General features: G+C 48.8%; 1 long non-coding RNA gene across 1 annotated transcript; it reads right to left on the minus strand.

Annotated features, from left to right (window-relative positions):
* Positions 1-202: 202 nt before the first annotated feature.
* Positions 203-13397, minus strand: LOC132360413 (uncharacterized). The gene is made up of 3 exons (XR_009501090.1): positions 13188-13397; positions 10588-10719; positions 203-483 (listed from the first exon to the last, which is right to left on the minus strand). It is a non-coding gene; the product is annotated as an uncharacterized LOC132360413 (long non-coding RNA).

The raw sequence follows: 13397 nt of genomic DNA on the forward strand, positions 1-13397 counted from the left end.
GTGCTGCCCATCCCCCACTTGCTGGACAAGACTTGGTTGTCCCTCACGGGCCCCGGACTCTGAGATGCACGTGAAGCTTCCAACAGGCGTGTTTCCCCTTGACAAAGGCACCACTTCCCTCCTCTCTGGAAATCAATGCAAAAATAGAAGAAACTCCACAAGTTGAACCTCCAACAGGGCCTTCTATTACACTTACCTTGTAGTTACTCATGTAGTTTGTTTTTTCTTTCTTTCTTTCTTTCTTTATGGCTGCGTTGGGTCTTCGTTGCTGCACGCGGGCTTTCTCTAGTTGTGGCGAGTGGGGGCTACTCTTCGTTGCGGTGCGCGGGCTTCTCATTGCAGTGGCTTCTCTTGGCGGAGCACGGGCTCTAGGCACATGGGCTTCAGTAGTTGTGGCACACGGGCTCAGTAGTTGTGGCACACGGGCTTAGTTGCTCTGCGGCATGTGGGATCTTCCCGGACCAGGGCTCGAACCCACGTCCCCTGCATTGGCAGACGGATTCTTAACCACTGTGCCACCAGGGAAGTCCCTACTCATGCAGTTTTTCAGGTTAAGGGTTAGGGGTGAGGATTAGGTTAGGCCTGAGCTATCTAACACGGGGACCACCTGCCACGTGTGGCTTTGGAGAACGTGAAATGTGGCCAGTCCGAACTGAGATGTGTTGCTTGTGTAAAATGCCCATGAGATCTGAAAGATGTGGTAGATAGAAAAGTATATAAGGTATCTCATTAATCATTTTTATATTGATTATATGTTGAAATGATAACATTTTGGATATAATGGGTTAAAGAAAAAATATTTTTAAAATTAATTCTACCTGTTTCATTTTACTTTTATAATGTGGCTATAAAGCAATTAAAATGACACTTGTGGCTTAAATTATATTTCTATTGGACAGCATTGGGTTCAAGCATTCCCTCCCCTACTAGGTTATAAGCTCTCTGAGAGCAGCAAGGGCAGCTTGGGTGAGAACAAAGCCTGAGACAGATCATGAAAGGTCTTGAACGCCAGGCCGAGGGGTCTGGAGTTGGCCTCTGGGCAGCACTGAATCTGGGAAGTGGTTCTTATAAAGTCAGCTCCATACACTTGCCACCTAGGAAGATGCACTCCCAGAGCCAACCCTGGCCCCACGACGGAGAGGAGGAGGTGGTATCTGCAAGGAGAGTGTTGTTCAGGTGGGAAAAGGGGGACAGGACATCCAGGTGGAGGCAGCTGTCTGAGCAAAGACTCAGGAGCAGCAGAGTCAGGCCTTGTTTGGCAGGGGACCAGAGAGAAGGCCAAGAGAGGAGGGGAAGGAAAAAGGGTTAGGAAGAGGAGACCAGCCAAAAACAGAGAACAGTGAGAAAAATAGCTGTCTTTGAAGGAAGTTTCTTTGGGGGAAGGAGTCCTGCTCATTTCAGCCCCTCACACACACACACACACACACATTCTGGAGCTGGTTTTCAGAGAAAATCTCCCAGCCCTCTTCCTCCCAGAGGAAGAGAGGCCCCAGGTGACACTGCTGGCCTCCCCCAGCAGCTCAGTCTCCCCCCCACCCCTCCCTGAGCCCGCAGCCCCTGACACCACCTGAGCTGGCCCTGTCTGCACTGGCCCAGAGGCAGGCTTGGAACTGGTGGAGAACAGGGCAGAAGGGGGGCAGCCTTGGGGGCCAACATTTGCCCCTGCTTCCTGCCCCAAGACAGATGCTGGACTTGGTAGGGTCAGGCCCTTGAGAAGGCCTGTTTCTCATTTAAGAAGGAGCTGGGTCTTCAAAGGGCCTGGACTTATCAGGGAGCAGGACCCAGGTCCTACCTCTTCCTCCTCTATTCTAGTGACAAGCATCCAGACAGAGAGGGGCGGATCTTAGCATCATGGCTACTGGCCTCCACGAGGCAAGACTCAGACCAAAGAAGGTATTGGTGCCAAGGAGGCTTCTTTTTGGTTATCAGAGGATTTAGAGGGGTGGGGTGGGGAGAGTGTCAGCAAACTACAGCTCAAGGCTCACACCGCCTGTTTGTACAGCCCATGAGCTAAGAATAATTTTTAAATGGTTGGGGGAATAGAATCAAAAGATGAATAAGTTTATGACACATGAGAATTCTATCAAATTCAAATTTCAGTGTCCCTAAATAAAGTTTTATTGAGACACAGCCATGCTCATTCATTTATGGATTGTCTGTGGCTACTTTTAGCACAGAGTTAAGAAGTTAGGACAGATGCTGTGTGGCCCACAAACCCTAAAATATTATTTATAAAAACATTTGCCAACCCAAAAGTTACTGATTTTGAGGAGCTACTCTAAATCTGGGTCCCAGGTTCTGGTCAGACAGACCTGGGTGGGAATCCAGCCCACTGTTTCCTAACTGGGTAGCTTTGGAGATAATAATAGGATCAACCTCGAAGGGTGGCTGAGGGTGAGATAATGCATGTACATGCTTGACAAATGTTAGCAATTATCCTTACTACAATTATTATGCCCTGTAAGTGGAAGAGTCTGGAGACCCCCAGATCTCCGTCACCAGCCCAGACCTTGAGCGCCGGCAGATATGCCAATACTTGGCCTGACCAGAACTGGCCTCACGCTCTGCGCTCCCAAACCTGCTCTTCCTCTTGAGCCCCCCATCTTGACCGGTGATGTTAGGGAGTTGTGGGGACAGTTGGCAAGTGCCCCTCACCATAACTTCCAAACACCAGTGAGTCTGGGGTGGCAGCTCACAAATGTAAGCAGGTGAACCAGGCAAGACTTAGCAGCCGGACCGTGAAAGAAGAGATGGGAGCGATGTGTGTGGCACTGCCCTTATGCCAGGCAACCCTGATGATCCTTATGAGGCCAACAGTGTTATTGCCATTTCACGGAAGAGGAAACTAAGGCTCAGAGAAGCCAAGTAACTTGCCTAAAGTCACACAGCTACAAAATGGCAGGAATGGGAGATATATATAATACATTTCATATAATTTGAAATTCCAAATGTATAAAAGAGTGCAGTAAAAAGTCAGCCTCCCAGCCCTGACTCCCAGCCACCTAGTTCTCTGTCCTGGAAGCAACTGGCCTTGTTTGTCCTTCCAAAGATATTCTGTGCATATTCAAGCAAATATGAAAAAATACGTATACACATATTTAGATAGATACAGGTAGCCATCCTTCCCTCCCCGTTTTTGTTCTTTACCCAAATGGTAGTAAACTGTATACACTGATCTGTGTCTTGGTTTTATCACTTACAATATAGTTTAGAGATCTTTCCATATGAATACATAGAGAGTTACATCATTCTTTTTCACATAGTATTCCATTGCATAAATATATCATGATTTATTTACCCAAGCCTATATTAATGGACATTTGGGCTGTTTCCAGTCTTTTGCCATTAAAAAAATAATGCTGCATGGAACTTCCCTGGTGGTCCAGTGGCTAGGGCTCTGAGCTCCCAGTGCAGGGGGCCGGGGTTCCATCCCTGGTCGGGGAACTAGATCCCACATGCCACAACTAAGAGTTCGCATGCCGCAACTAAAGACCCCATGTGCCACAATTAAGAGCAAGCACAGCTAAATAAATAAATAAATATTTTTTAAAAAATAATACTGCAATGAATAGCCTCGTATTGATATATTTGTTGCTTCACATATATGTAAGTATATCTGTAGGATAAGTTCCTACAAGTAGAATTGCTGTGTTTGTAGTTTTGAAAGATAATGCCAAACAGTCTACGATAGAGATGGATCCAGGTTACAATTCCACCTGTAACACATGAGCAGAGAGCCAGGATTTGAATTGAGGTCCATGTGGCTCCAATGCCAGGGCTTGTTCTGCTACACCATGACCATCACTGCCATCTCGAGAAAGGCCACCTCCATGTCTTGGGTCCTCCTGCTCACTCACCTGGAAGGCCTGCCTCCTCTTCCAGGAGAGCTCAGCCCTGCCAAATGCCCCATGGACGAAGGTGAACTCCGCTCCCCTTAAAACCCTGTGCACCCACTGTTGGTCCTACCTTGTTTCCAAGCATCTAACGGCTCTCTCCGTGTTTCCTGGGGGTTACTCTTTCCCCTCCAATGTCCCTGTGAGGACAGAGATCGTGCCATCCGTCTGCAGGCATGGTACCTGCCATGTGGGATCAACTCAATAAATGTTTGCTGAATAAATGTGCCCAATTTTCAGGCCAGATACATAGATGTTGTCCCTGATTTCTCCTTCCCCTTCACCCTCAAGATTGAACTGATAACAAATCCTGTTGGTTCTACCTCCAACAAGATTTGGTATTACCAAATTGGTACTACTTTGGTATTTCTTGAATCCTCCCACTTGTCTCATCCCAGCTGCCACCTCCTAGTCCAAGCCGCTATGATCTCTCACTTGGTTTATTACAATGGCCTCTGACCTGGTGCTCCTGCCTCCACGCTCAGGCCTTCCAATCCACTCTCCATATCTCGTGCTTTGTGGACAAAACTGTTAATTGTTCTTCCAATTATCCATTCCCAACCCTTGCATTTTGTCTGGGCACCTTTCCCAGCCTGCCTTGTAGCCACGTGGGGCCACGGGACTGAGATCTGGCTTCACAGGTGTGAGCACTTGTGATAGGCGTGGCTTCCATCTGCCCTTAACAGGGAAGGGCACAACTTCTACCCCCCTCTACCCTTGCCACTGCTGGGACATGACGAACAGTCAACTTCGAGATGGAGGCTGGGCACTGAGAATGGCAGAACCACAAACTAGGAGGAGCCTCAGGAGGCCTCTGGGCAAAGGGCAGGGCACCTGTCAGGGACGCTGTAAACAGGAGTCCTGACAGCACTGCCCACCCTGTCCCAGTACCTGAGAGCCAGCCAGCCAGAGAGTGGGAATACAGCAGGAAGCAAGACCAAGTGTCTTTGAATTTAAAACTTTCTTGAGAGTTGACTTGGAGCTCAGCCATTGAAATGTCATTCTCCTGGATTCCTACTACTACTACTACTACTACTACTACTACTACTACTACTTCTACACACACACACACACACACACACACACACACACACACGTGTGTGCTCACTCCTGGCAGCTCTCTGCTAGGAAAGAATGCAGCCTTTTCCCTTCCGTCCATCATCACTTGCTTTTCAGACAGCCTGCATTCCTCCTCCCTGAAGTCAGCAGCCTCTTGTCCTGGCCAGTCACAGAGAAACTACACATACTCAATGATCCATTCTACTGGCTGAGCTCTCTACTATCTGGGCTGAAGGAAAAGCAGCGGAGAAACGGTCCCCCAAAATGTGATCAGCACACACACAAAGTACACATGTACATATATCCCCTTTATCTATAACCATGAGTTTCCACTATGGGCTGAGCACTTAGCTGGGTCTTACAGGACCCACAAACAGGGAGAAGCAGCAGCCCCTGCTCTCAGGAAAGGAGGCCAGTATTGGTGACCTCATGTCATTCAGAGCTCAGATCTGTGTGTAATCCATGCATGTTTCATCCATACAAGCTGTCTTCCCCACCTGCCAAGGCCACCTGTCCAATCCCTTGGCAAGTTCTCCTATGTCTTAGGTTCCCAAAGCTATTTCATATGCTCTCACAGGAAAGAAAAGCTAATAAATGTCAGTTTTCTACCCTCTCTTTTTTTTCCTACTGTAGCTTTATAGTAAGTTTTGAAAACAGGTAGTATAAATCTTCCAACTTTGTTCTTTTCCAAGTTGTTTTGGCTTTTCTAGTTCTTTGCTTTTCTATATAAGTTTTGGAGTCAACTTTTTAATTTCTACTGAAAACATCCTGCTGGAACTTTAATTGGAAATGTATTTAATCTATAGATCAGTTTGGGAAAATTTGACACCTTACCAATCTTGAGTCCTCCAATCCATGAAAATAGTATATCTCTCCATTTGTTTAGGTTCTCTTTGATTTCTTTCATCATTTTGTAGTTTTCAGCATACATATCTGGCACCTAGTATTATATTTCATGGGTTTTGGTGCTGTTGTAGATGGTGCTTTTTAAAAATTTATTTCAATTTCCAATTGTTATTGCTAGTATACAGCAATAGGATAACTTTTTTTTTTTTTTTTGTACAGTGACCCTGTATCCTGTGATCATACTAAACTTATTAGTACTAGTAGCTTTTCTGTAGATATGGGGGGAATTTTCTATGTAGACAATCTTATATGTGAATAGTGGTTCGATCTGTGAGTCTTTATTTTTTCTTGCCTTGTTGCATTGCCTGAAACAACCACTGTAATGTTGAAGACAACAGCAAGAATGGGTATCTTTGTTTTAGGTCTTCCCTTTGTCCTTCATCTCAGAATGTCTCTCCTCCAGCAATTTACTGCTGACATTGGTTATTCATTGCTTGCTAGCTTGGTGATGAGGAGTGGAGGTGTTCACATTTTTTATTCTCAGTGATCCTGTCCCTCCCTCAGCAGTAAGAAATCTATAATGATCTGGATCCACTCCTTTTTCTGTCTCTCTTCCATGGATACAGGAGACTTTTTCTATTCCCTTCCCCCTAGCCGCAGTAGATCTTTCCCTGTGCCCTGAACACTGCCCTTTGTTCCCTAAGCAGCTTTTGTTTGGTAGTAGAGAAAGGGTGGAAGCATCTGGGGCAGGGCTTTGCTCCTTTCCTGTAGTGGCTACTGGACATCTACCACAGGTCTTCCTTTTAAAAAGTGTTTTCTACCCTTTTAAAAGCATACCATTCTTCCATGGCTTCCATTGGCCAGAATTAAGAAGCCCTCTGATCCAATGACAATCTAAGGATTCTCGTTGTGCCCAGGTGACCCCACCACTCTGAGAGCCAAGCTTTGTCCTGGACTATGTCCCTCGGCCCGACTCCTGTCCAGGAGGCTTCTCTGACCCAGTGCCCATCCCACAGATCTGCACCCCAACACGTCTGCATCTCAGGGCAGCACCAGCTCACTCTAGGGCCCGCACAACAATGAACATAAACTTCTCTCATTTTAACCATGAGGAAACAGGCTCAGAGCAACTGAGTGATGCCCCCACAGACACACAGCCAGGCAGTGCCAAAGCCAGGATTCAAGCTGGCCCTCTCCCCACGGTGCTCATCAACCACCATCAGTTATTCAATCAGATATCTGTGAGGCGGGGTGGAGGCAGGATTTTTTTTAGGACTGAGGAAATGAAGAAGGTCTTTGAGTTTGTGTGATAGCAGGCAGTGGAATAGGACTAAGATTGAAGATTCAGAAGAGAAGGGGATCCAAGGAGAGGGATGTAGACGTGGATTAAGGAGCCATTTCAATTGGATTAGCAGGGGAGAAAGGGAAGAGTTTAGGGCCTTAGAACTACAACTCCAAATCAGATGCCTCTCTCTTGGCCTCCATTTTCTCCAGTGCTGGGAGGCACAGGGACCAAGGCTAGAATTTTCAGGACTCCAATCAGTGGCCTCCAAAGGCAACTTTCCCTAGCAGCCCTCCCAGCCAGGGAACAGGAATGGAGATAAAATACAAGACCCACAGTGGGGTGGGGCAGAGGGATTAAAGTGCTGCCAGAAAGAGGCAGGTCAGACTGTGGTTGCCAGAGGGATCATGCCCTGCTGCAGGCAGTCTGGGAAGGCTACTGGAAGGAAGTGGACCCAGTATATAGTAGTCAGTCAATACATATTTTTCATAATTGCTTTAAATGTCCCAGGAGACATCTGTGGATGAATTCTCTGAATCCCTGGCTGGAGCTGATGGTGGAGACACTGCTACTGCCATCACTTCGTGTGCCTGAGCTCAGGGGAGGCAACTATATCCTCCCAGTGACAGGGAGATGTCTGCTCCTGGGCTTGGGGGAAGGCACAGGAGGCTATCTGTGCCAGGTGGCAGGACGAAGAGGGATGGTGAAGGCATGGAGACCAGGGGAGAGAAATGGTCTCAGCATGAGGGCCTTAAATGTCAGCGTAAAGCCAGAGACTCTGTGACCGCTGCCTGAGCGCAGACGGGGATGTCAGATATGCTGCTGGGGTCTTTCACGCACATGCCATTTTTGCCTGTCATGTCTGCAGCTGTATTTCCAGTGCGCAGAACTGCACCTGGTACAGAGTAGGTGCCTGACAAATACCTAAGTATATGAATACATTTAATCCTCATAATATTTACTTTGCAAAGGAGGAAGCTAGGATCAAAAGGCATTCAGACCCAGCCCTTGTGGGAAGCAGAATTCTAAGAATGACTCCCAATGACCCTGACCTTGTAGGATTCCCCCTCCCTTTGAGTGTGGGTGGTATCTGTGAATATGATGAGATATCATTCCCATGATTATGTTATGTTATATGACAAAAGGGAGATTATTAGGTGGGCCTAATCTAATCATTCAAGCCTTTTAAAAGCAGAATTTTCACCAGCTGGTGGCAGAAGGGGAAATCAAACAGGTCTGAAGCACCAGAAGGATTCAATTCACTATCACTGGCTTTGAAGATGGAGGGGTCACATACAAGGACCAAATAGTGGTTTCTAGGAGCTGAGAGTGACCCCAGATGACAGACAGCAAGGAAATGGGATCTTAGTCCTATAACGGCAAGGAACTGCCAACAACCTGAATGAGCCTGGAAGTGCATTCTTCCCCGGAGCCACCAGATAAGGGTCCAGCCATGCCTTCATTTTGGCCTTGCAAGACCCTAAGCAGAGAACTCAACCATCCCCACCTGGATTTCTGACTTGCAGAACTGTGAGCTGATCAATACATGTGGATTTAGCTGCTAAGTTTGTGATCATTTGCTACACAGCCACGGAAGACTAATACAGCCCTCATACACAACACACAGAGCCCACAAGTGCCAGCCTCCAAGTGCCACATCACCCTTGGAGCATACAGGGCTCACGATCCACGCACACCACAACCCCCCAGTCTATCGCAGGCCCATCCCACCCACAGGTGCCTCAAAGTGCCCTCAACACTCACTGTGTAAAGTGTTCCGAGAAGCTTGCTGGGGACTGAGGGCATTGCCTGCTGCCAGGCCCGCTCCCAACTGGGCCAAAGGCGGCTACCTGTCAACCAAACACTCACGCTCTTTCTCTTCAGGGCACAGGTGTCCCTGGGACGTGGCTGCCTTGCCCCGAACTACCTTTCCCAGCTCTTCTTTCATCTAGTATGGCCCCATGGTTGGTTCTCACCAGTGGAATGTGAGTAGAAGTGGTGTGCCATGTCCCAGTCAAGCTTGTTAAGAAGAGGGTGTGTCCCTCTCTTTCCCCACCCATCCACTGAGTGCATGGAACACTAAGGCCCTTAGAGGCTCCTAGAGCCACAAGCTAGAAGGAGCCTTGGTCACCATGGAGAAGAACCACCTGCCAACCAGGAACACCTGCACTGGACAGTTATGAGAATGAACATTGTTATTGGGTTAAGCCACTTAAATGGGGCATGGGGTGTTGGAGGGTGTGTTCTGTGTTACATTAGCTCCTGTTACCTTGTTATACCAGCCCTTGTTCTCCTGGCCCCTCCTCTCAGGTCAACCATAGCGAGAGGCTGGGGGGCCTCAGGTCTGATGGGTCTCCTGGACAGGGTAAGCTCCCCTCCTCCCCTGACTAAGGAAAACCATGGAGGTCCCTGTAGCCGTCCACATTGGCCCAGTGGCATCCTCCACATGCTCAGTTCTGGGTTGGGGCCACCTCTGACCCTTGCTTTTCTCTCACCTCCACACCCAGTCATCTCCCGTGTGCATCCCCACGGCCACTGCTCTGGGCAGGCCTCATAGGATCTCACTTGGAAGTCAGCAATAGCCTCACACTTTTCTAACACACCATGCATTTGTACCTCGGAGACCTTTCTGAAAATGCCGATCCCGTAACACCTCTCCCTGCTCTACAGCCTTCAGTGGCTCCCCATTGCCTTCCAAATAAAGCCCATTTTCCCACTCAGTCCAGCCTTCTCTTCCGTCAGAGCCCCTCAGGGCCTCAGCGGTTCTCCACACCTCCCCATTCCCCCACAGGCCTCCCTGCTCAGGTGAAATGTGTAAATAAAGCACCTGCCACAAAGGCACATTCTTAGCAATGATGACAGTCGTGATCAGCTGAAACAGCCTCGCCTCCTGATCCAAGACTAAGTCCTGCCTGTCCTTCCAGATGGCCCAAATCCCACCTCCTCCGGGGGCCTGTGAGGGTTAACTTTATGTGTCAATTTGATTAGGCTAAAGGATGCCCAGATCACTGGTAAAACATTATTTCAGGGTGTTTCCAGAAGAGGTTAGCGTTTGAATCGGAGACTGAGTGGAGAAGATGCCCTCACCAATGCAGTGGACATCATCTAATCCATTAAGGGTCAGAATAGAAAAAAAAACGTGGAGGGTGGTGAATTTGCTCTCTGCTTAAGCTGGGACAGCCATCTCCTCCCGCCCTTGGATATCGGTGCTCCTGGTTCTCGGGCCTTTGGACTCAAACTGGGACTTACACCACTTGCTCCCCTGGTTCTCAGGCCTCGGGGTTTGGACTGGAACTTCACCACTGGATCTCCTGTGCCTCCGACTTGCAGGCGGCAGATAGTGGGACCTCTCAGCCTCCATAACTGCATAAGCCAATCCCTCATAATAAATCTTTCTATATATCTACCTGTACTTCCTATTGGTTCTGTTTCTCTGGAGAACCCTGAGTAATACAAGGCCCTCCCAGATGCTCCCAGAAGGCACAAGCCCCCCTTTCCTCTGCTCACCTTCTAGGACTTGGGTCACACAATTCATCAACGCCGCTCATTACCAGGTGTCACAGGTTGGGTTCTCTGAGAAGACTTTAAGATGGAGCTTTAGGTGCAGAGCGTTTATAAAGGAGGCCCTTGGATCAACACCTGTGAAAGGGAGGGGAAAAACCGGGTGTGGGCAGAGGGAGAAGTTGAGCTGTGGTGCAGATTCAACCCCATGGGCACTCTGGAGAACATGTGCCCTTGAGGGGTGTCCTGAGTGGGGCTGAGATGGACAGGCCTTTATATTCCTGCCTCAGTGAGTCAGGCAATGTGGGCCACCTGGGAAGGGCTGTAACCTTAGAGAAGCAGCTCTTGGCAGCTGGAGCCATCCCAGAAGCCCTGACAGTACTCCCAACCGCTGGGGCAGCAAGTCCTTCCTAGAAGGAGGATCTGGGCGCTGCATCTCCCTGTCCAAAATTTAACACACGGCTGTCACCTCCCCCACCCACTCCAGGCACAGTCCCTGGAGGCAAGCTAACCTAGAGGCTGAGTCAACCCTGTACCTTTGCCTCCCTTCTCCCACCCCAAACAACCTCCAAGGCCACCATCTTCAGCACAGACCCCAGGGCTAGCTGAGTTCAGAGGGTGTTTGTAAGCTGGGGGTGGGGTAAGCCCAGGCTGGGGTGCAGGGGGCTCTAGCTGGAAGCCGGGGCTCTGGGTTCCCTGCGTGGCCTCCTGATGCTGGTCCTCAGAGAGCAAATACTGCCCCCAGGACAGGTTTTATAGAGCTGTGGGTTTGTGTGTTGGTTGTCACACTGATGGGGCATGGGGCCCCGTTAGTGGGCAGGGGAATGGTTCTGCAACAAAAAACTGTCCCAGGTCCCCAGTTGGTGAAAAACCTTTCTAAATCTCCAAGTTGAGAACGTAACTGTTTTACATATAAACACAAAGTGTTTTGTTGTACGGCTTTAAAAGCATACACCTAATTTTCTAGGAATGCAACTACTACATAAATCAAGGGAAGGTGCATACTTTGTTTAGTTTGGAATTTTATCAAAAAATATCCTCTTTCAGAAAATTGTGTCAGGTATTTGACTCACCAGAACAACACCCCTGAATTCACCTGCGTTTCACCTGTCACGTTCTTAATGCTTCTATTTATAGCTAAAGCCAGGGGTCATTAAACATGCCAAGGTCTTCCTAGTGTAGTGATGCTTAAACATTACAGACTGAAAAAATTTTATTTTATTGTCAATGACTTTCTTTTAATTTCTCCTGTACTTTACAATTAAGGCAGTATATTTGTTTTTTAATTATGTGTCTGGATTGGTTGTAATATCTGTGACTTTCTTTTCAAGATGATAAAAGGGGCGCCCACAATACTTTATGTTAGAAGGAGGGTGACAGGTGTCACAGGTTAAGAACCTCAGACCTGGGTGAGTGTCCTCCTCTTGGGCCTGACCTATCTCCCAAACTCACCCCATCACCCCTGACCACTGCCACCACCGCCACCATGGAGAGGTGGGCTCTAGGACCTGTGGGAGGAGGGTGCCCTCTGCAGGCTGTCAGCCTTTCTTTCTGGAAAACAGGGCCAAAGGAAGCCCTGGATTTGATGATTCAATCTGGGACAGAGCCAACTGGAGTGATCCTTATCTTGCCATGTCTGTTTCCAAAACACCCTCCAGATTCACCGTCATTGATCTTGAGCCCTCCTACCATACTAGGGACCTAGGTGGAGGTGCAGAGGGATGACGGGGAAGGGGAGAGGTGGAGCTGGCTCCCTCGCCGTTCCATGGGAGCTTAATGGAGTTTGGAGCCCAGAGGCAGGCCTCTCCCAGCCTGGCCCGCTTCATGGGGACAGCTTCCAGGCTTAATTCCCACTCTTCAAGGCCATTTCAAGGCCGAAGATTTTTGCAAGGCCTCCCTGGGTACTTCAGCCAGTGATGATGGGCTCAGGCTGGGCATCTCCCAGGGCAGAGGCAGAGAGATGCGCCCACCACCTAACTGAGCTTACAGCATCAGTGTGTGTCTACAGGGGGCGTGAGTGTGTCTGAAAAACCAGGAAGGTGCCTCAGGGCTAAGGAGTAGGGCTACGAGTAAAATACAGGATGCCCAGTTCACTTCTATTTCAGATAAACAGCAAATGATATTTTTAGTATAAATATGTCCTATGCAATCCTTGGAACATACTTATGCTAAAAAAGTATAAGTTGCTCATCTGAAATTGAAATTTAACTGGGTGTTCTACATTTTTATTTGCTCATTCTGGCAGCCCTCCTTAGAAAACAAGTCCATGTGTCTGTGTGACACAACATTGTTAGTGTGACTGTGTGAGTGTGTAGGGGCCATGCACAAACCCCAAAGTCACCGTGGGAAGGCACACATGGAAAATGCTACCGCAATGAAGGCCAGGCCTGAGGTGCATGCCTGTCAGTGAAAGGGGGTGGGTCAGCCCATGTGGACCCAGCCTCGAATCCTGGGCCTGTAACCCAGAGATTCTCAACCTTAGTGGGGCTCCAGGGTCCTCTAGGGTTCAGATTCCCAGAACTACCCCTCCACACACATGCACACCCCACTCCCAGATTCTGGCTCATTCAGCCGGGGCTGGCAGCTGGCTCCTATTTCTCACATACCCTTCACTGTGTCGCCAGTTTTGTCATCAATGCCAGTTGAGGCCTGGATCTGGGCCTTGAGGAGTGGGAAGCAGGCAGGGGACTTCCTCAAAGGTGAGTGGTGGGCTCAGACCGCCAGTGGCTGCACTGGCTGGGGCCCGGCTTATCTTCTGAAGTTGGCAGTCCAGCCTCCTGGACAAAGGCCATCCTCCATCCTCCTGGTGGTCTCCT

This window comes from Balaenoptera ricei, chromosome 2 (genome assembly GCF_028023285.1).
Source record: "Balaenoptera ricei isolate mBalRic1 chromosome 2, mBalRic1.hap2, whole genome shotgun sequence".
NCBI lineage: Eukaryota > Metazoa > Chordata > Mammalia > Artiodactyla > Balaenopteridae > Balaenoptera > Balaenoptera ricei.